Here is a 21,305-nt window from a genome sequence, read left to right on the forward strand (position 1 = left end):
CATGATGAGTCTTTTCCATCCTGTATCTGCTTACTAGGCACATAACTCTCCAGACAACAACTTAAATCTGCTTAAACTTTGCCCATAATTCCAGTACATCCATCTTACTGGAACTAAGTGATGCCAATTCACTGTCAAGTAATTATTTGGCATAGCTCCATAAATTTTAGTCCTTAGCTATATACATCAATTTTGTTAGCTTATGTTTTCTAATTTCATCTACCTACCATCCATTATGAAGAATATGGGAAGACCATACCTCAATCCATGTCAAACCTACCAACAACCAACAATACCTTCACTTCAGCAGCTGCCAACCTTTCCATATTAATATGTCCCTTGCACACAGCTGGTACACCCATGGTTATTGCATCTGTAGTGATGAGCAGTCCCAATCAGATACTAATAGGAAGGGTAATGACTCTCAGTTGACATGGTGTAGTGTAACATAAGATTGTAAAGAATAACCTGTTACACTTTTATCCTACTGGGCCTAACAATTCAATTCAATCAATTCAATCTCTTTATTCATCTGTCAACAATATGCATTGTATGGATGTAGTCAATTACAATATAATTTCTTATATTTCATTTGTTACAAAAGCTTGTATAATAAATATAAATATTTCATTTCAGTATATATAAATAATATTACTTTTCCATATTCAGAGATTCTGCAGTGTTATAAAAACTATATGTTAGTAAATATTATTTAAAATCTACCATGAATTTATGAAATTCTTTAATTTTCTTTATTGTAGAAGGCTAGGCACTAAAAAGTATTTTGGGCTGGTAGTTTACACTTTTTTGGTAGAGTCTCCTTTGTGGTTGTTTCTGTGAAAATCATCTCTTCTTGTTTCACAGTTATGAACCTGATTATTTAATGTTGAAAATTCTTTGTAAGTTTTCAGAAAGCAGACACATTCATAGACATATAAGCTAGGAAGAGTCATTATTTTAAGTTCTTTAAGTATTTCCCTGAATGACACTCTACAGGGAACCCTTTCATTATTCTAATAGGCGTTTTTGAAGTTTGAAAGCTTGTTTTGCCATACCCTCACTTCCCCAGAAGATCACACCATATCTAATCAAACTGTTCATCAAAGCATAACATACATCAATGGATCAGTGTTTGCAACATTCCCAAAGCATTCTTAACACATAGGAGCATTTACTTAGTTTTTTGCTCAGAACTTCTAGATGATTTTCCCATCTCAAGTGCTCATCCACCCATATACCTAGAAATTTTGTGTATGGAGCTTGTGCAATGACATAGTCTCCAAACTAAGCTTTCACTCTTCTTCTTGCTTTATTTTTAATATTACTGAAATTCATCAGTACTGTTTTATCCTCATTTGTGATCAAAGCATGCTTCTCCTTGTGTTTTAATATAACTTGACAATGCTTCACCAAAGGTTTTAGTGCCATTTGGGTTTTCTCCAAATTAAACTTATTTCTTCTTGATTAGTCAGATCAATTTAGGCAGCACCACTGAATGTGCCTGCTTATATGCTCTCTGTTATTGATGTGACATGCTCTTTGTAATGTCATATCTTTGTTATTTTCATTGAAATTCATGAAAAATCACCATTGTTTTCACAAATACTCTCTTATTTTAGCACATCTGATTTTTTCCCTGCTGTAGGGTGCCAAATTAAATGTAAACTTATGGTTGGTTATGGTATGATGCACTTCAAACACAATCTGCCACCTGATAACATGTGAGTCAACATTATATTCCAAGTAATTTATCGGTTAGCGTTCTTGAAGTTAATTGCTGTAGTGTATCTGCTATGCAGTGCCACTAAAACATACCTTGTGCCTTCTTCTAATTTGCAGTATTTGTATGTACTTGTAATCTTATCCTCTCACACATTGTTTGTTCGTTGTCACTCTTCAAAATAACTAACTCATTTAGTAAGCTTCTAGAGGAGTAAGATGTACAAATAACTTTTTTACTTATATTCTGTCTCATAGTTGGCTCCAGTTCATCACATCTAGGAATTAATTCTTGAGTCTGAAATTTTTGACATTGTAGGTTCCAAATGACATGATAATTCTGAAGTAAGCCTGCTCTGTAGTTTCTATTTCTGTAATTTTTATTATATCACATTTTTCTATATCACACTGTCTTTACAATCTCAACTTTTAAATTGAAAATTACATTGTTATTGCCCAAATTAAAAACATGTCCAATCATTTGGGAGGAATGCCCACTATTACTTCATTCTGTGGTACTAACAATGTTACAAAGAGTTTGCAAACTTTCTTGATGAAAGAAGAATCTTCATCAAACTATATAATTATTTCATAAATTATTCCAGAAATAAATTTAATAATTATTGCTAGATAGCAGAATTAATGATATGAATTTTAAGAGTGCAAGATATTTCATAATTAAGGAAAAAAAAACTTTTAACTGTACATATAGAGCTAGTACATATTGATTGTAACAAAGAAAATAAAGTGGGTTATTTTTTAACATTTTAGGCTGAAGTATAAAACCTCATATACAAAATCATATGACATTCTTTTAGTTAAACAGCTGAGATAGTGTTAACCTGTTTAAAAGGTACCAAGTATTTGTGGTATTGACAATTTCTGTTGGATAAAGATAATGTTAGAGGAGGGTGTCCCTTTACAATATCAGCCTCACAAAATTTGGATACAATGTGTTCATAATATTTTGTCACAGACTATAAAGTTTGAAAAATGGTGTACAAAATGAGGCCAAAAGGTAGAATACAGACATACAGTAGTATCTGATACCTAAAATATTGCAGAAAACATAAGAATATCTACTATACAAGTCGTAATCTATACATATTTTAGGATATAGTATTCAGATTTTCAGATTTGTGGAACATCTTGTCACAAGACATTTGACACAAAGTCAAAACTACATTACAACACTAAACTATAGAAATTAATACAGACACAAGGTAAATTACTAGAATTGCAAATTGTAAGTTTACATCCATACAATCACACCTTCAAAATATGTGAAAGACAAGAGAAGAAATTTAGAGCCTAATGTACGACAAGTGAGTTGACTCGAAAAGCTCGCAGATATGGGTACAGACTAGATGAATATACTCAATCATGGTTCATGGTGTGGGTTCCTGTTGTCATGTCCTAGTTCATGAACCACAGGCAACATATGAGTGGCCAAGTAAGTGGTCCTGGGAGTCGGGATACCAGTTACTTTGGAATAAGGCTAGGCATCTCGGACATATTCTGAGTCGTGGTCACATTTGTGCTCAGATGGCAAAGACTACCAAATCCACCGATTAGTATCTCAACTGTTAGGGGTAAAACTCAATGGGACCCAGGGCAAGTAAGGCTATCATCCTGCTTCTATGGTACTTTAAATATGATGCTGGCAACAATCAGAGCAAAATGCCTTGGACCTGGAGGTGACGGAGTCCCACCTCTAATTGACAAACCAGGGTCTCCTGAGATACGACTCGGCAAATGAATGGTAATGAGATGGGGAGCTATTAAAATCAATGGGGGCTATTCTGGGAAGAAGGTAGAGCTGGCAGAGGCTGCAAGTAAGATGGGGTTGGATGTTTTAGCTGTTAGTGGCATTCAGGTAAGTGGTGAGAAAGAAGAGGAAGTGGGAGAATACAAGGTCTACCTGTCAGGAGTCAAAGCAGGAATAGCACAATGGGGTGTAGGGCTTTACATCAGGAAAGAAATGGAACCCAGCGTAGTTGCAGTAATGTATGTAAATGAATGACTGATGTGGATAGATTTGACAGTGTCTAGCAAGAAAATTGGGATTGTGTCAGTATATTCGCATTGTGAAGGGACTGATCAAGATAAGATGGATAGTTTTTATGACACACTCAGTGATGTAGTTGTTAGAGTAAAGGACAAGGACAGTGTTTTGTTCATGGGTGATTTTAATGCCAGGATTGGAAATCGAACAGAAGGGTATGAAAAGTTATGGGTAAATTTGGAGAGGATATGGAGGCCAAAAGGAACAGGAAACAACTCTTGGAGTTCTATGCGAGTATGGGCTTAGTAATCACAAACTCCTTTTTTAAACATAGGAACATTCACCGATATACTTGGGAAGGAAGGGGAACCAGATCTGTCATTGAATATATAATAACAGATCTGGAATTCAGGAAGGCTGTGAGGGACACATGTGTATTCAGGGGATTCTTTGATGACACTGATCACTATTTATTCTGCAGTGAAATTGGTATTGTGAGGCCAAAAGTGCAGGAGGTCAGGTCCATATGTAGGAGGATAAAAGTGGAGAAACTTCAGGATAAGAAAATCAGGCACAAGTACATAACAGTGATCCCAGAAAGGTACCAGTTAGTTGAATGTAGTCAATTACAGTCATTGGAAAAGGAATGGACAAGGTAAGGGACACAGTACTAGAAGTGGCTAAAGAATATCTTGGAACAGTAGTGTGTAAAGCTAGGATGAAGTAAACAGCTTGGTGGAATGACACAGCCAAGGCAGCCCGTAAAAGGCTACATACTAGAACTCAGGTAGACAGAGAAAGTTATGTTGAAGAAAGAAACAAAGCCAAACAGATAATTGCAGCATCCAAGAAGAAATCTTGGGAAGACTTTGGAAACAGGTTGGAGACTTTGGGTCAAGCTGCTGGAAAACCGTTCTGGAGTGTAATTAGCAGTCTTTGAAAGGGAGGTAAGAAGGAAATGACAAGTACTTTGGGCAGGTCAAGAAAACTGCTGGTGAATCCTGTTGATGCCTTGGGCAGATGGAGGGAATATTTTGCAGAGTTGCTCAATGTAGGTGAAAATACAATCAGTAATGTTTCAGATTTCGATGTTCAATGGGATAGGAATGATGATGGAAATAGGATCACATTTGAGGAAGTGGAGAAAATGGTCAATAGACTGCAGTGCAATAAAGTGGCTGGGGTGGATGAAATTAAATCGGAACTCATCAAATACAGTGGAATGTCAGGTCTTAATGGCTACACAGGATAATTGAAATGGCGTGGGAGTCGGGACAGCTTCCATCAGACTGGATGAAAGCAATAATCACACCAATCTTTAAACATGGAAACAGAAAAGATTGTAACAACTACAGAGGTATCTCTTTAATCAGCATTGTGGGTAAAATCTTCTCAAGTATTGTTGAAAGGAAAGTGCAAGTATTAGTTGAGGACAAATTGGATGAAAATCAGTGTCAGTTTAGGCCTCTTAGAGGTTGTCAGGACCAGATCTTTAGCTTACGGCAAATAATGGAGAAGTGTTACGAGTGGAACAGGGAATTGTATCTATGCTTTATAGATCTAGAAAAGGCATATGACTGGGTTCCTAGGAGGACGTTATTGTCTGTTCTACGAGACTATGGAATAGGAGGCAAACTTTTGCAAGCAATTAAAGGTCTTTACATGGATAGTCAGGCAGCAGTTAGAGTTGACGGTAAATTGAGTTCACGGTTCAGAGTAGTTTCAGGGGTAAGACGAGGTTGCAACCTGTCTCCACTGTTGTTCATATCATTTATGGATCATGTGTTGAAAACAATAGACAGGCTGGGTGAGATTAGGATATGTGAACACAAAATAAGCAGTCTTGAATATGCAGATGACTTAGATGTGATGGCAGATTCGATTGAAAGGTTGCAAAGTAATATTTCAGAGCTAGATCAGAAATGTAAGGTCTATCTCCAAAATGAAAGTAATGTCAGTGGGAAAGAGATATAAATGGATTGAGTGCCAAATAGGAGGAATTAAGGTAGAACAGGTGGACGGTTTCAAGTACTTAAGCTCATGAAAGGACAAAATAATGAAAAAATATTGGGGCCTAAGCTTATGATGTGGGGACCGACCCATGAATCTAAACCACACCAGGTACAAACCAGCAAAAAAATGTTTCAACACAACAAAAAGAACAAAGTTTGTAATGATATCAATAAGTTCAATCATATGTAAAGAGCAATTGTAGGAAGCATCTAGCCTCAATCAATAGTTCTATGCTCTCCTTGAGTACATACACACAGTTGTGATGACCAAGTGTACCCAAAACAGAGATAAGCGTGAGTCTACCCACAACTCAGGTTCCAGTCAGATATAATATTGCAGTTCTCAGAATTAATACAGGTAAACAGAGTCATAATTAGCTCCAAATTATGACATAATCCAGTAGCCTGAGGACCAAAATGAATGTATGAAAGCAGACATGTACACATCTTTTTATATTGTCTATACTAATAAATGTCTTCCACACTCTTTACTAATTGTCCCTACAAACCAACCTACATGTATAAAGACTTAGAAGATTCATTTACAATTGATAAAAAGAAGTACTGACTTAAAGTTATATAATGTATTGGGAGGTCAATCCCCTACATGAAAAAAACCTGCATTTAAATAGAATAACACTGTCTTTGGCAGTCTCGACTAACAATTTACAAACCTCAGTCACAACACTTCTGGCAGTTTATACTAACTAGAGGAAGCAATGCGATGCTGTTGTGCTGGTGAGCAAGACTTACATGTCCCCTTCATCACTGGACTTTCTTGGAGGTGCTTTGCTGATCCGCGATGATCTGCCCAACATCTTCTCCAAAGATAAGATGCTGTTTGGAGGAATTTTCTCTACTCTTAACATGATTGCATACACTCAAGATACTTTTAAATCAATCCTGGCATATTTCACATCCACAAACAGATCACCACATAACAGTTTTCATGTAAATGAATCATATTTCATAAGCCCAATGACTCGCAGTGAATCAGAAACTATCATGCACTTTTACAATAAATACAGTTCCAAAAATCTCTCAAGGTTCACACAAGTCCACCATCCACAACTATAGAGAGTCAGTAAGTAAGTAAGAATAAGTGTCTTTTCTTTTCTCTTACACAATTCAGCTGTTCACAATAATGACTGATGAAGCACCATCAAGGAGCAAGGCGAGCTTGGTCCTAGTGCTGGTCTTGTAACTTCAGTGATGAGCGGGGCAACCACTTGCCCACACTGATCAACCATCCACATTGTAGCATTCTCTTGACACACGTCCACCCTGCGCACTCAAAAAACCGGCATGCTGTAGACACTCTCCCATCTCTCATGCTTGTACGTAAAATATCGAGTGTTCAAGTTGGTGGAAAGCTGAGGGTCCCTAGAATTTGCATCAAAATTCTCAAGGCACTAGATACTGACATAGTTTACAGATGCTTGTGTACATTACCCAGTACCTATTATCTCCTGTAAGTCAACTGGTCAAGCAGGGTACAGCCACACTGCAATGTGGGGATTGAATCTGCCCAAATCTTTCAGTTTCCTCCCTAGAGTTCTCATCACATGCTTCAATGGATAGGTAATTTCCTGTCTAGCATTCACATCAAACCCTGAAACATTGTTTTGTGCACTGAATATGTTGTTCAGTACCTTCTTCACATCAAACAGCATATGCTCTCCTTATTTATATTCCAAACGCAATTGTGTAGGATTTATATCAGATAACATTAAAAAGTGTTCACATACGAAACATTAATAAACGGAGATAAATGCAATGAAAAAAGAAGAGAACTAACAAGGTGATACACACAGATACACTAAGATACTATTCCTAATTTTAGCAGTACAAATTATGAACATTGTCCCATTCCAAATTTGCAAAAGGATCTACTCATTTAGTCTCATGGCATATATGTATCAAATTCTAAAGCACAAATCTATTACAAAAGATAATCATATAGTGTATCATAGATTTAAACTCAGTCAATAGCTAAGACAGAACTTTAAAAATTACATACTAAATCCATGACAATGGGAAAAGAACAAACAAAGGAAAATTTAGATACTTATGGATCATGTCTATACACTTTCGGTTCAGTGATATTCTTAGACTTGGGGTATACAAGTCTTTGTGCATTAGGATGTGAATTTTCCAGAGATTTGAAAGGTCCTAAATAAATATCAAACAATTTCTTTATCTCACATGTCAACACTTAAGGTTTCTCTTTAGCTTTCACCAACACAAGACCACCTACCTCAAACTTAGAAAATCTGCCTTTACCATCATGTCTCTGCTTTTTTCTATCCCCCTGTTTTTTCATCTCCCTAACATACTCTTCCATCTCTTGAGGTGACAGAATTTTACAGGGTGGAAACTCAACACACTCAGAAATAAGATTAGGTGGTCTGTAATTAAAAATGGTGGAAAACCTGTTGAAGAATGTCGTAAGCTGTTCATAATATCCTTAAAATCAATGACATAATCTATCCAACTGGTATTATTCCTACTACAATTCAGAGCAAGATGGCGACGAGTGTAGTGATGCATAGTGAACGAGTGAATAAAAGTTACTGTTCTGTCGTAAAAAAGGAATCCTGTGTAAACTGTAAAAGTGAAATCGAAAAACTAAACGAACGCATTTCAAGTTTACAAAAAGTTGTAGATGTTTTAAGACTTGAGATTTCGTATATAACTAATGAAAACTTTGAGCTGAAGAAGTTGCGCCATATTCTAAATGATAAAACAATAAAGCGACAAAACAGGAACCTGGTGAGTTATGAGAAGCGGAAAAGAAGTGATAGACAGGCATCAAAGGCAGCAAATGAAATTATAATTACAGATAAAAACAGGTACAGTGTTCTGTCGAATAGTAGTGATGCCTGCAATAAGGATATGCAAAACGCTAGTGAAGTGATGCAAGACAGTGAAACAATGTCCGAGTGGATAAAAGTGTCACTAAAAGGTAATCCCTTGTCCACTAAAAGAATAACAAACTCCGTAAAATCTGTCACATTTTGCGATAAAAACAAATATGACGTTTTGCAACAAAGTGAAAATACAAATAAACAAAAACCGACGTGTGTGACAAAGAAGAAAGAATCAAAAGTCGACGTCTTTGGAGACAGTCACGCCAAAGGAATTTCTCAAGAACTGCAAGAAAATAGTAAATCAACGACAGTCACAAGCATGGTTAAACCAGGTGCTGGTTTCAAAGAAGTGACGGAAAACATCGTAAAATATAACTATGACAAGCAGGACAGTGTTGTAATCTGCACAGGAGCTAAAGACATTTACGAAAACAATGCTATGAAAATGTATAAACAGCTCTTGAGTCTTTTGCTAGTACTGTCAAATACAAACATTTTACTGGTGAACTTTACCCACAGGCATGATTTACCTGAATGGTCATGTGTGAATAAGGAAATTCACAGAATTAATGCGAAACTTAAAAGTAGTTGTAGGCTATTCAGCAATGTGAAATTAATTGACTCAAGCACACTTGACAGAGAATGTTTTATGAAACATGGGCTTCGCCTTAACAGAAATGGAAAGGCCAGGTTAGGAAACTTAATAAGGGAAGCAATTAAATGCAATTACAAAGTGACAGCTACTGAACTGGGATGGTATAAATCTCCAATAGCAGAAACACCAGCAAAAACAGGAGCAGCACGCAAATGGACCATCCAAAAAACAGTAGCAACAGAGGAACCTACTACTAAACCAACAGCACGAAGAATCCTGTCAGCACCACCACCACATCCACTACCATTACCACCACCACCACCTCCGGCCACAGAAGCACCAGCAGCAACAACAGCAGCAGCAACTGAACCAACAACAACAGTAGCAGCAGCAACAAAACCATCAACAACAGTTGCAGCAACACAACACTGCCTAAGGAGGAGTCAAAGACAAGGTACATCTACATCATTAAATAAGGATTTTTTATGGCTTCAGACAAAGAAATGGAAAAGATTGTGACAAATCAGCAAGAAAATTTGCAGATAAGTCACAACTACTATGGAAAAAGCAGCACATTACCAGGTAATGACAAAAGAAAAAATACTTGCAAAACAGTCAGGATAATGTGTCAGAATATTCAAGCCTCAGAAACAAAGTACTAGATCTAGAAGTAGCTTTAAATAATCTTGCTGATGTCTCTTGTATTTGTTTATCTGAACACTGGTGCAAGGCTAGTGAATTAAGTCTCATAAATATAAGAAAGTTTAATTTAGCAACACATTATTGCCGAAGTGTTTTTATAAATGGTGGGGTATGCATTTACTCTAGAGTAGGACTGCAGTTCAAAGTGAAAACAGAATTGGACCATCTAAATATAGAGAAATATTTTGAATCATGTGCCATAGATTTAAAAACTGAGGAGAAGAGTGAAAAACTAGTTGTCATTACAGTATATAGATCTCCACTGGGTGAAAAAAACATATTCTTCAAAACAATAGAAGCAGCATTAAATCTTTTTATAGTAATGAAGTGAAATTATTTTTATGTGGAGATTTTAATATTAACCTGTTAATTGAAAGTGATGAAAAAAGACAGCTTTTGAGTATACTCAGCAGCCTCCACATGAAACCACTCTTTACAGATGCCACCAGAATAACAGAACTGTCATCTTCTCTTTTAGACAATATTTTCTCAAATATGGAGAATGGTATCACTGAGCTATTAAATGTAAACTTAGGTCTTTCGGATCACAATACACTATTAACATACATAAATTACTCTATCCCCAAGGCAGTAAAATATAAGTGGGGATACAAAAGGCACTTCCTATACAGAAAAAGTAAATACTTTCATCCAGTTGTTAGCTAATGAAACCTGGGAAGATGTCTTTGCACAAACTACAACCGAGGAATCTTTCAATGCTTTTTCTAGTACATTCATGTCCCTATTTGAGATGTGTTTCCCAAAAAAGCTCACAAAGATCAATGTCATGCCTAGGAAAACAAGCCAGTGGATAACACCTGCTATTAGAGTATCTAGTCAAACACTAAAACATATCAGTCAACTCAAAAAAGATAACAAAGATGAACACTTCACAGATTATGTTAAGACATACAAGAAAATTTACAGGAAGGTGATCAAAAAAGCCAAGACAATGCACAATGACAGTGTAATTGCTGGGTCAGCAAACAAATCGAAAGCTATATGGAATGTAGTAAAAAAAGAAATAGGCCCAAGCAAAAATGTTAGAAATCCAGATGACTTTGTTTTAAAAGATGATCAAGGTGTGCTAGTCAGAAATCGTACTTTAGCAAATTACGTTAATGACTACTTCATAAATAGTCCAATCAATCTGCATAAAAATTGTCCTAAGATTAGTAGAACATCAATCCCAGAAGAACAAAGTGTGAATTCATTATTGCTACCTCCCACAAACAAATTGGAAGTTAATCAAATAATAAAAACAATGAAGAATAAAATGTCCTCAGGGATTGACGAGATACCTTGCTCAGTCATGATGAGATGTGCTAGTGTCATATCAGACACACTCTCACACATCATAAACATATCATTTTCAGAAGGTGTCTTTCCACAACGATTAAAAATTGCAAAAGTAAAACCATTGTATAAAAAGGGCAATATACATGAAGTGGGAAACTATAGACCAATAGCTTTATTATCGGCATTTTCAAAAGTAATAGAGACAGTCATGAAAAACAGAATTACAAATTACCTTGAGAAATTCAATCTATTGTCTGTAAACCAACACGGCTTCCGCAAAGGAATGAGTACAGAGTCAGCCATCACCCAATTCATTGAAAATATTGTAACGGGGCTAGATAAAAACAACAGTACAATAGGAATAAATTTGGACCTCTCAAAGGCATTCGATACAGTCCAACATTATATCCTGCTAGACAAATTAGAATATGTTGGTATACGAGGAGTAGCTAAAAAGTGGTTTCAGTCATATCTCCATAATAGGAAACAGGTAGTAGAAATTGCAACAACAAACAGTAAAAACCAAAGTATTGTTTACAGATCGGATATTCAGACTGTGCCAATAAGGGTACTGCAGGGGAGTGTTCTAGGACCTCTCCTATTTCTTCTTTACATAAATAATATCAAGATTCCAGTAAATGGTACTCATATAACCCTGCTTGTGGATGACATAAACATTGAAGTAACTGACAAACCGGGTATTGCCAACATCTGCAACCAGAGTTATAGAATATTTGCAAAATTGGTTTCAAGTGAACAAATTAATCATAAATATCTCTAAAACTAATTATATCCATTACAGGAAAGCAAAGTCGCACTCTGATCTAGATCTCAGAATACAAAATAAAGAAATTGTGAGAGTTGCTACCACAAAATTCTTAGGTGTACATATAGATGAAAATTTAGACTGGAAATCCCATATCTTGTATCTCTCACATAAGTTAAGCTCTGCTTGCTTTGCTTTACATGTTATTAGCTTTGTATGTAGTATGGAATGTAGCAGAGCTGCTTACTTTGCTTATATACATTCTGCTATTACCTATGGCCTCATCTTCTGGGGTCATAGTAAGAAAAATCTCAAAACCATCTTCACTCTACAAAAACGAGCTGTTAGAGTAATTACCAACAGTTCAAGGCTAACTCCTTCAAAGCAATTATTTAAACAGCTGAATATTCTACCCTTACCATGCCTCTATATACAGAAAAGCGTAATTAATGTAAATCGAAATGTTCATAATTTCCAATCCAACTCGGATCTACATACTTACAACACTAGAAAGTGCAATGACATTCATATAAAAAGAGTTAACAAGGCTTTGGCGCAGAAACAAACAAACATACAAGGAAGTAGATTGTATAACAAACTACTGGTAAAGATAAAAGAAATAAAAAAATTGTCTTCATTTAAAGAAGCAGTATTCAATTTTTTAATGACCAACTGCTATTATAGTCTAAAAGAATACCTGGAATAGCTCCTTACTAAACAATTATATTTATGTACTCTGTGCCAATAGTAATTTTTATCTGACTAATCATAGCGTGTAGGCTTTCATGGCCGGCGTCTTCAGTAATTAAAACTTCCGGGCTAAGAGGCCGTGGTCCAATAGTAGAAATACTTCTCCCTGACGTTTCGTTGCCAGCTGCGGGCAACATCATCTGAGGTGAGTCTACGACTGGCTGCTAGGCTGTGGAGGTGCTGTTTATATAGAGCGTGTAGAGGGCACCACCAATCGTCACGTGTTGTCAACAGTAAAGCAATCTCTGGCTGGCATCATTACTCTCGATCGAAGGTAATCGATTGTCACATCTTTGGTACAGAGTCCATTGCCATATCTTAGCTAGCTTCAAGCCTTCTTCTTTCCTGTTAAAATTACTGTGGTGTTTAAAAATCTCTACAGCCTCTCTATACATACGTGCATAATAATGTGATGTCTTAGCTAGCACGCTCGTCTCACTAAATTTTATTTCATGGTCACCCGTTTCAAAAACATGTTCCGCTACAGCTCATTTGTTCGTGTTTTCCAGTCGACAGTTCCTTTTATGTTCAGTTAGGCGAGTATTGATACTTCTTTTTGTGGTTCCAATGTAAACCTTCCCACAACTACATGGAATCTTATAGACACCAGGAGTAGCTAGAGGGTGTCGTGCATCTTTCGCCGATCTTAAGCATTCACTAATCTTCTTGGTGGGTCTGAAGATTGTTTCAACTCTGAACTTGGCCAGCACTTTCCCGATACAGTCTGTAATATTGTGGATGAATGGAAGAAAAACTTTCCCCACCGATGGTTGTTGTTGTTGCACGTTTTCGGACATTTTTCTTCTGGGATGGAGTGCTCTATCTATCTCCTTGCCAGCGTACCCATTTTTCTGGAAAGCAGTTCGCAAGTGGTTTAGTTCCTCTTGCAAATAAGCTGGCTCACAGATTTTATTAGCCCTGTCCACCAATGTCTTGATAATACCTCTCTTCTGCCTGGGATGATGGTTTGAATGTTTATGAAGATAACGATCGGTATGCGTATCTTTTCTGTAGACTTTGTGACCCAGAGTCCCATCTGCTTGTTTAATTACTGAGACGTCCAAAAAATTTATCTGTCCATTACTTTCTGTCTCCATAGTGAATTGTATTTTTGAATTGATGCTATTCAAATGCTTCAAAAAACGGTTCAGTTTTTCTTCACCATGATTCCATACGACAAAAGTGTCGTCCACATACCGATACCACTTCAAAGGCCTTTTTCTGGCTGACTGCAGTGCTTGCTGTTCAAAAAATTCCATAAAAATATTAGCAACGGCTGGACTTAGAGGGCTACCCATCGCCACTCCATTAATTTGTTCATAGAACTCATTATTATACTGAAAATAAGTCGTGGAAAGGCAATGTCTAAACAAAGCTACTATATCAGTCGGATATATGTCAGATATGCAGGAACCATTGTGAACAGAGACACCATATCAAAGCTGACAAGAATATCACTGGGGCTGACGGTAATCTCCAATTTTTCAATGAAGTGCATAGAGTTTTTAATATGATGATCAGTTTTTCCAATAAACGGTTGTAACAAGGTGGCAAGATGTCTAGCCAGCTCTTGAGTAGGGGATCCAATAGCACTTACTATTGGTCCAAGTGGGACATTAGGTTTATGCACCTTAGGTAGCCCATATAATCTAGTAGGATAAGCTTCCGTTTTACAAAGATCTTTTTTATCCTCTGAAGGAATAGAAGACTTTTTTATTAATTGATTGGTAACCGTCAACACTTTCGTTGTAGGATCCTTTTTCAACTTTTTATAAGTGGTAAGATCCAGAAGCTCACTGATCTTCGTGTGGTAGTCTTCACTCTTCACCACCACGGTAGCATTCCCCTTGTCAGCAGAAAGTACAATAATACTCTTGTCCGCATTAATCTCCAGTAATGCTTTCTTTTCTTCTTGAGACAGATTACTGCTAGGTGGCTTAGCTTTACGCGGTATCCTGGCTGTTTCCATCCTAACTTCATCAGCAGTGTGTGATGGTAACAGCTAAATCCCCGCCTCTATATTAGCTACAATATCCTCCATTCGAATCTTCAGTGGAGTAATTGCAGAATTACTTCCATTCGAGAGAACAGAAGTTTCTTCCCTGGATAACTCTTTTCTGGACAAATTTATAACCGTTCGAGAATTGTCTATAACCGATGTTTCCTGTCTGCTATTATGTAGATAGTCAAACTTCTTCTTCTGTCTATTAGAAGACACTTCTGCACTATTACCATGGATCTAAATGTTAGCCCATCCACCTTATTCCAATCGCAAACCTGCATTGTATTGCTAATAAATAGATGGAGATTTAATAGTTGACTGCATGTTACCGCCAGTCCTCGACGTGTTTGATGGATCCATTCTCGTAGCATTGCCAGTTCCATCCATGAATAGATACAGCTAGCTTGCGCTGAATGAAACAATCTTCTCACCTTCAAAAACTTCGGAACTGTACCGGTGTCAAGACAACGTAGCAAGAAAGTGAGCGAACAAAGCTGCTGGGCCTTCTTCTTGCGCAGGCTCTCCAATCGTCATACCATAACCGACATATACTCCCCATAGAGGCGTCTAATCATAGCGTGTAGGCTTTCACGGCCGGTGTCTTCAGTAATTAAAACTTCCGGGCTAAGAGGCCGTGGTCCAATACTAGAAATACTTCTCCCTGACGTTTCGTTGCCAGCTGCGGGCAACATCATCTGTGGTGAGTCTACGACTGGCTGCTAGGCCGTGGAGGTCCTGTTTGTATAGAGCGCGTAGAGGGTGCCACTACTCGTCATGTGTTGTCAACAGTAAAACTATCTCTGGCTGGCGTCATTACTCTAGATTCGAAGGTAATCGATTGTCACATCTTTGGTACAGAGTCGATCACCATATCTTATCTAGCTTCAAGCCTTCTTCTTTCCTGTTAAAATTATTGTGGTGTTTAAATATCTCTACAGCCTCTCTATACATACGTGCATAATAATGCAATGTCTTAGCTAGCACACTCGTCTCACTAAATTTTATTTCATGTTCACCCGTTTCAAAAACATGTTCCGCTACAGCTGATTTGTTCTTGTGTCCCAGTCAACAGTTCCTTTTATGTTCAGTTAGGCGAGTATTAATACTTCTTTTTGTGGATCCAATGTAAACCTTCCCATAACTACACAGAATCTTGTAGACACCAGGAGTAGCTAGACGGTGTCGTGCATCTTTCGCCGATCTTAAGCATTCACTAATCTTCTTGGTGGGTCTGAAGATTGTTTCAACTCTGAACTTGGACAGCACTTTCCCGATACGGTCCATAATATTGTGGATGAATGGTAATTAAACAAGCAGATGGGACTCTGGGTCACAAAGTCTACAGAAAAGATACGCATACCGATCGTTATCTTCATAAACATTCAAACCATCATCCCAGGCAGAAGAGAGGTATTATCAAGACATTGGTGGACAGGGCTAATAAAATCTGTGAGCCAGCTTATTTGCAAGAGGAACTAAACCACTTGCGAACTGCTTTCCAGAAAAATGGGTACGCTGGCAAGGAGATAGATAGAGCACTCCATCCCAGAAGAAAAATGTCCGAAAATGTGCAACAACAACAACCATCGGTGGGGAAAGTTTTTCTTCCATTCATCCACAATATTACGGACTGTATCGGGAAAGTGCTGGCCAAGTTCAGAGTTGAAACAATCTTCAGACCCACCAAGAAGATTAGTGAATGCTTAAGATCGGCGAAAGATGCACGACACCCTCTAGCTACTCCTGGTGTCTATAAGATTCCGTGTAGTTGTGGGAAGGTTTACATTGGAACCACAAAAAGAAGTATCAATACTCGCCTAACTGAACATAAAAGGAACTGTCGACTGGGACACATGAACAAATCAGCTGTAGCGGAACATGTTTTTGAAACGGGTGACCATGAAATAAAATTTAGTGAGACGAGCGTGCTAGCTAAGACATCACATTATTATGCACGTATGTATAGAGAGGCTGTAGAGATTTTTAAACACCACAATAATTTTAACACGAAAGAAGAAGGCTTGAAGCCAGATAAGATATGGCGATGGACTCTGTACCAAAGATGTGACAATCGATTACCTTTCTCTTCTCCTGGTTTTTCACTAAACACATTTCTAAATTCCAATAAGAAATCCCTAAGTTGTTCCTTTTGTAGGTCATTAAGAGTTGCAGCTTCAGTTACTTTAGAATCTACTAGAGTTTTAATATTTTGATCCCCTGTCTCATCAAAATCTATATCATCATCGACCAGCTGGTAGTCACCTTGGTTCACAATGTTTTGCAAATATTTACAACTTTTCCCATAGTTTAAAATACAGAAATTAGTTTTCATGTAACTATTACTTTTAGGTTCCAAAGTAAACAATTCTCTAGCATTCCATCCAAAACAGGCCTCACCTTTCACTATCCAGTCCATCCCTGTTCAAAGGTTTTGTCTTCTATATTAAAAGTTTAAAGTACCTGAGATTTTACCAATTTTCTTTGCTTACCTGTTTCTATCTTTACACCTACAATGGACATCTTCACAAAATTCTTACTGTAATGGATTTTGTCTCTAAATTGTTCAGATATGCCACAAATCAGGCTACCCTGTGATGAAGCAAGCTGGGATAATCTTAATTCCACTCTTGTTTTGCCATCTGTCTCCTTAATTTTTTTTGTTACTTTTAAATGTTTACCATTATCATACATGAATATTATTGGCACTTCCGTAAAAGAGATAGGTTGGCCCTCAGTTTTAATGAATATAATACCCGATCTAATTTTGAGCTTGATTTTCTAATTTATTTCGACTATTACTAGTTAGTATCTTTTGTTATAGGATGAAAACAGTGATTGTTTCAGCAACTTAAATTCTATTGTGGAGATATAAACAAGTATAAATTCTGTAATAATTGTAAACATTTGAAAGATGAAATACTATTAATCTTAAAGTATCTATTTAGCTCTATTCAAAAACATGTTAGCAAAGCCAGCCTTCATTAATTCCAAAGTAATTAACAGTTTTGTCAAAAGTATTGCTTACATAACTATATTTATTAATTTCATGATTTAAACAAACAATTTGGCATAGACCTCGTAGTAGAAGCAACTGTTAAAAAGAGCAAATTTTTTGATATATGCAACTAATTTAATGAGTTAAGTGTTATTTGTAAATTTAACTTCAAAAAATGTGTAGTTTCAGTACTGATTATTGTGGGGATATATAAAGGCCCAATTTTTGGTCATGAGACAGTCAGTCCACGGCCGAGCTTCAGATGAGTAACCTGCACTGGTTAGAACAACAACAATGCATCAATTTAACTGTGAAATAAGTATTAAACAATTAGACTGTGTGTGAAAACCAATGACAGTGACTGCTCCATATTTATCTGATTATTCTTCAAGAAGTTTGTACTTTGTGGTTAGGTTTTACTGTTCATAGATGTTCAACAGTATAGTATTGTATCAGTATGTGATTTTCTCCTCCAAACTACACTCCTGGAAATGGAAAAAAGAACACATTGACACCGGTGTGTCAGACCCACCATACTTGCTCCAGACACTGCGAGAGCACTGTACAAGCAATGATCACACGCACTGCACAGCGGACACACCAGGAACCGCGGTGTTGGCCGTCGAATGGCGCTAGCTGCGCAGCATTTGTGCACCGCCGCCGTCAGTGTCTGCCAGTTTGCCGTGGCATACGGAGCTCCATCGCAGTCTTTAACACTGGTAGCATGCCGCGACAGTGTGGACGTGAACCGTATGTGCAGTTGACGGACTTTGAGCGAGGGCGTATAGTGGGCATGCGGGAGGCCGGATGGACGTACCGCCGAATTGCTCAACACGTGGGGCGTGAGGTCTCCACAGTACATCGATGTTGTCGCCAGTGGTCGGCGGAAGGTGCACATGCCCGTCGACCTGCGACCGGACTGCAGCGACGCACGGATGCACGCCAAGACCGTAGGATCCTACGCAGTGCCGTAGGGGACGGCACCGCCACTTGCCAGCTAATTAGGGACACTGTTGCTCCTGGGGTATCGGCGAGGACCATTCGCAACCGTCTCCATGAAGCTGGGCTACGGTCCCGCACACCGTTAGGCCGTCTTCCGCTCACGCCCCAACATCGTGCAGCCCGCCTCCAGTGGTGTCACGACAGGCATGAATGGAGGGACGAATGGAGACGTGTCGTCTTCAGCGATGAGAGTCGCTTCTGCCTTGGTGCCAATGATGGTCGTATGCGTGTTTGGCGCCGTGCAGGTGAGCGCCACAATCAGGACTGCATACGACCGAGGCACACAGGGCCAACACCCGGCATCATGGTGTGGGGAGCGATCTCCTACACTGGCCGTACACCACTGGTGATCGTCAAGGGGACACTGAATAGTGCACGGTACATCCAAACCGTCATCGAACCCATCATTCTACCATTCCTAGACCGGCAAGAGAACTTGCTGTTCCAACAGGACAATGCACATCCGCATGTATCCCGTGCCACCCAACGTGCTCTAGAAGGTGTAAGTCAACTACCCTGGCCAGCAAGATCTCCGGATCTGTCCCCCATTGAGCATGTTTGGGACTGGATGAAGCGTCGTCTCACGTGGTCTGCACGTCCAGCACGAACGCTGGTCCAACTGAGGCGCCAGGTGGAAATGGCATGGCAAGCCGTTCCACAGGACTACATCCAGCATCTCTACGATCGTCTCCATGGGAGAATAGCAGCCTGCATTGCTGCGAAAGGTGGATATACACTGTACTAGTGCCGACATTGTGCATGCTCTGTTGCCTGTGTCTATGTGCCTGTGGTTCTGTCAGTGTGATCATGTGATGTATCTGACCCCAGGAATGTGTCAATAAAGTTTCCCCTTCCTGGGACAATGAATTCACGATGTTCTTATTTCAATTTCCAGGAGTGTATTAATGAGACTTATGGGAAGTTTAAACAATAGTGCACTGGCCAGACACATATAATTGTGCTTGGATTTGTGCAAAGTGAAAATTAAAGTACTGAAAAATGTAAATGTGCGTCTGTAGGATACACGATTTAGAGTAGTCTGTGTCAGAATCCACAAAGCCAATTTTTCAGCCAGTGTAGCATCGCAATACGTTGACATCAAGGACAATCAACAAACAAGGAAATAAAAATAGGTAGCACTGCCACAACCTGTATCAATCGAACAGTTCCCTTCCCACTGACCAATCTTAATCTTAATGTAAGAACGCCCAAAATCTGAGTCATCATCTCTATTATTAGACACTTCATGTGATAGATCACTTTCTAATTCATCAAATGCTACATTCACACTGTCTTTACAGGGTTTTATCAACTTAACTGGTATCTTAGCATTACTTTGATTACTCTTGCTGTCACGTAAAGATAGAACACAATGAATGGATTCCATAGCACAACTAACATCGCTAATTACAGAAGGAACACAAAATATGTTACTGTCAAAGTCATGCTTGGTACTTAGATTTTCTTTCATTTCAGTCAGCCAAGTTGGATACAAATTTTGATTAGCCATGGCTAACTTATTCCAGAATGCACCTTTATGTAAGTTATCATCAATCCAGTCCCAATCAAATTTCAAAAAAATTTCACCTTTATTCTCTAGGCTTACAGATAACCCAGCTTTACTGTTTGCACCACTACTCTGCATGACATTAATGAGAGACTGCTTTGACTGAACTTTTATACCACAACTCTTGCTTACATCATCACATACGCCAATTACCATATCTGTACTATCAACATCATTCACAAATAACTCTGTAACTTCATTATTCTTGAACTCCACAAATCCCTGATACTCATCATATTGAGCAGCAGTAAAGGAACCATAAGAAAAATTTGAAGTAGGAATTGAAATCCATGGAAAAGAAATAAAAACTTTGAGGTTCGCTGATGACATTGTAATTCTGTCAGAAACAACAAAAGACCTGGAAGAGCAGCTGAATGGAATGGACAGTGTCTTGAAAGGAGGATATAAGATGAACATCAACAAAAGCAAAATGAGGATAATGGAATGTAGTCGAATTAAATCGGGTGATGCTGCGGGAATTAGATTAGGAAATGAGACGCTTAAAGTAGTAAACGAGTTTTGCTATTTGGGGAGCAAAATAACTGATGATGGTCAAAGTAGAGAGGATATAAAATGTAGACTGGCAATGGCAAGGAAAGTGTTTCTGAAGAAGAGAAATTTGTTAACATTGAGTATAGATTTATGTGTCAGGAAGTCGTTTCCGAAAGTATTTGTATGGAGTGTAGGCATGTATGAAAGTGAAACGTGGATGATAAACAGTTTAGACAAGAATAGAATAGAAGATTTTGAAATGTGGTGCTACAGAAGAATGCTGAAGAATCGATGGGTAGTTCACATAACTAGTGAGGAGGTATTGAACAGAACTGATATGAAGAGAAATTTGTGGCACAACTTGATTAGAAGAAGGAATCGGTTGGTAGGGCATATTCTGAGGCATCAAAGGATCACCAATTTAGTATTTGAGGGCAGCATGGATGGTAAAATCATAGAGGGAGACCAAGAAATGAATACACTAAACAGATTCAGAAGGATGTAGGTTGCAGTAGGTACTGGGAGATAA

This window comes from Schistocerca serialis, chromosome 4 (assembly GCF_023864345.2).
Source record: "Schistocerca serialis cubense isolate TAMUIC-IGC-003099 chromosome 4, iqSchSeri2.2, whole genome shotgun sequence".
NCBI classification, from domain to species: domain Eukaryota; kingdom Metazoa; phylum Arthropoda; class Insecta; order Orthoptera; family Acrididae; genus Schistocerca; species Schistocerca serialis.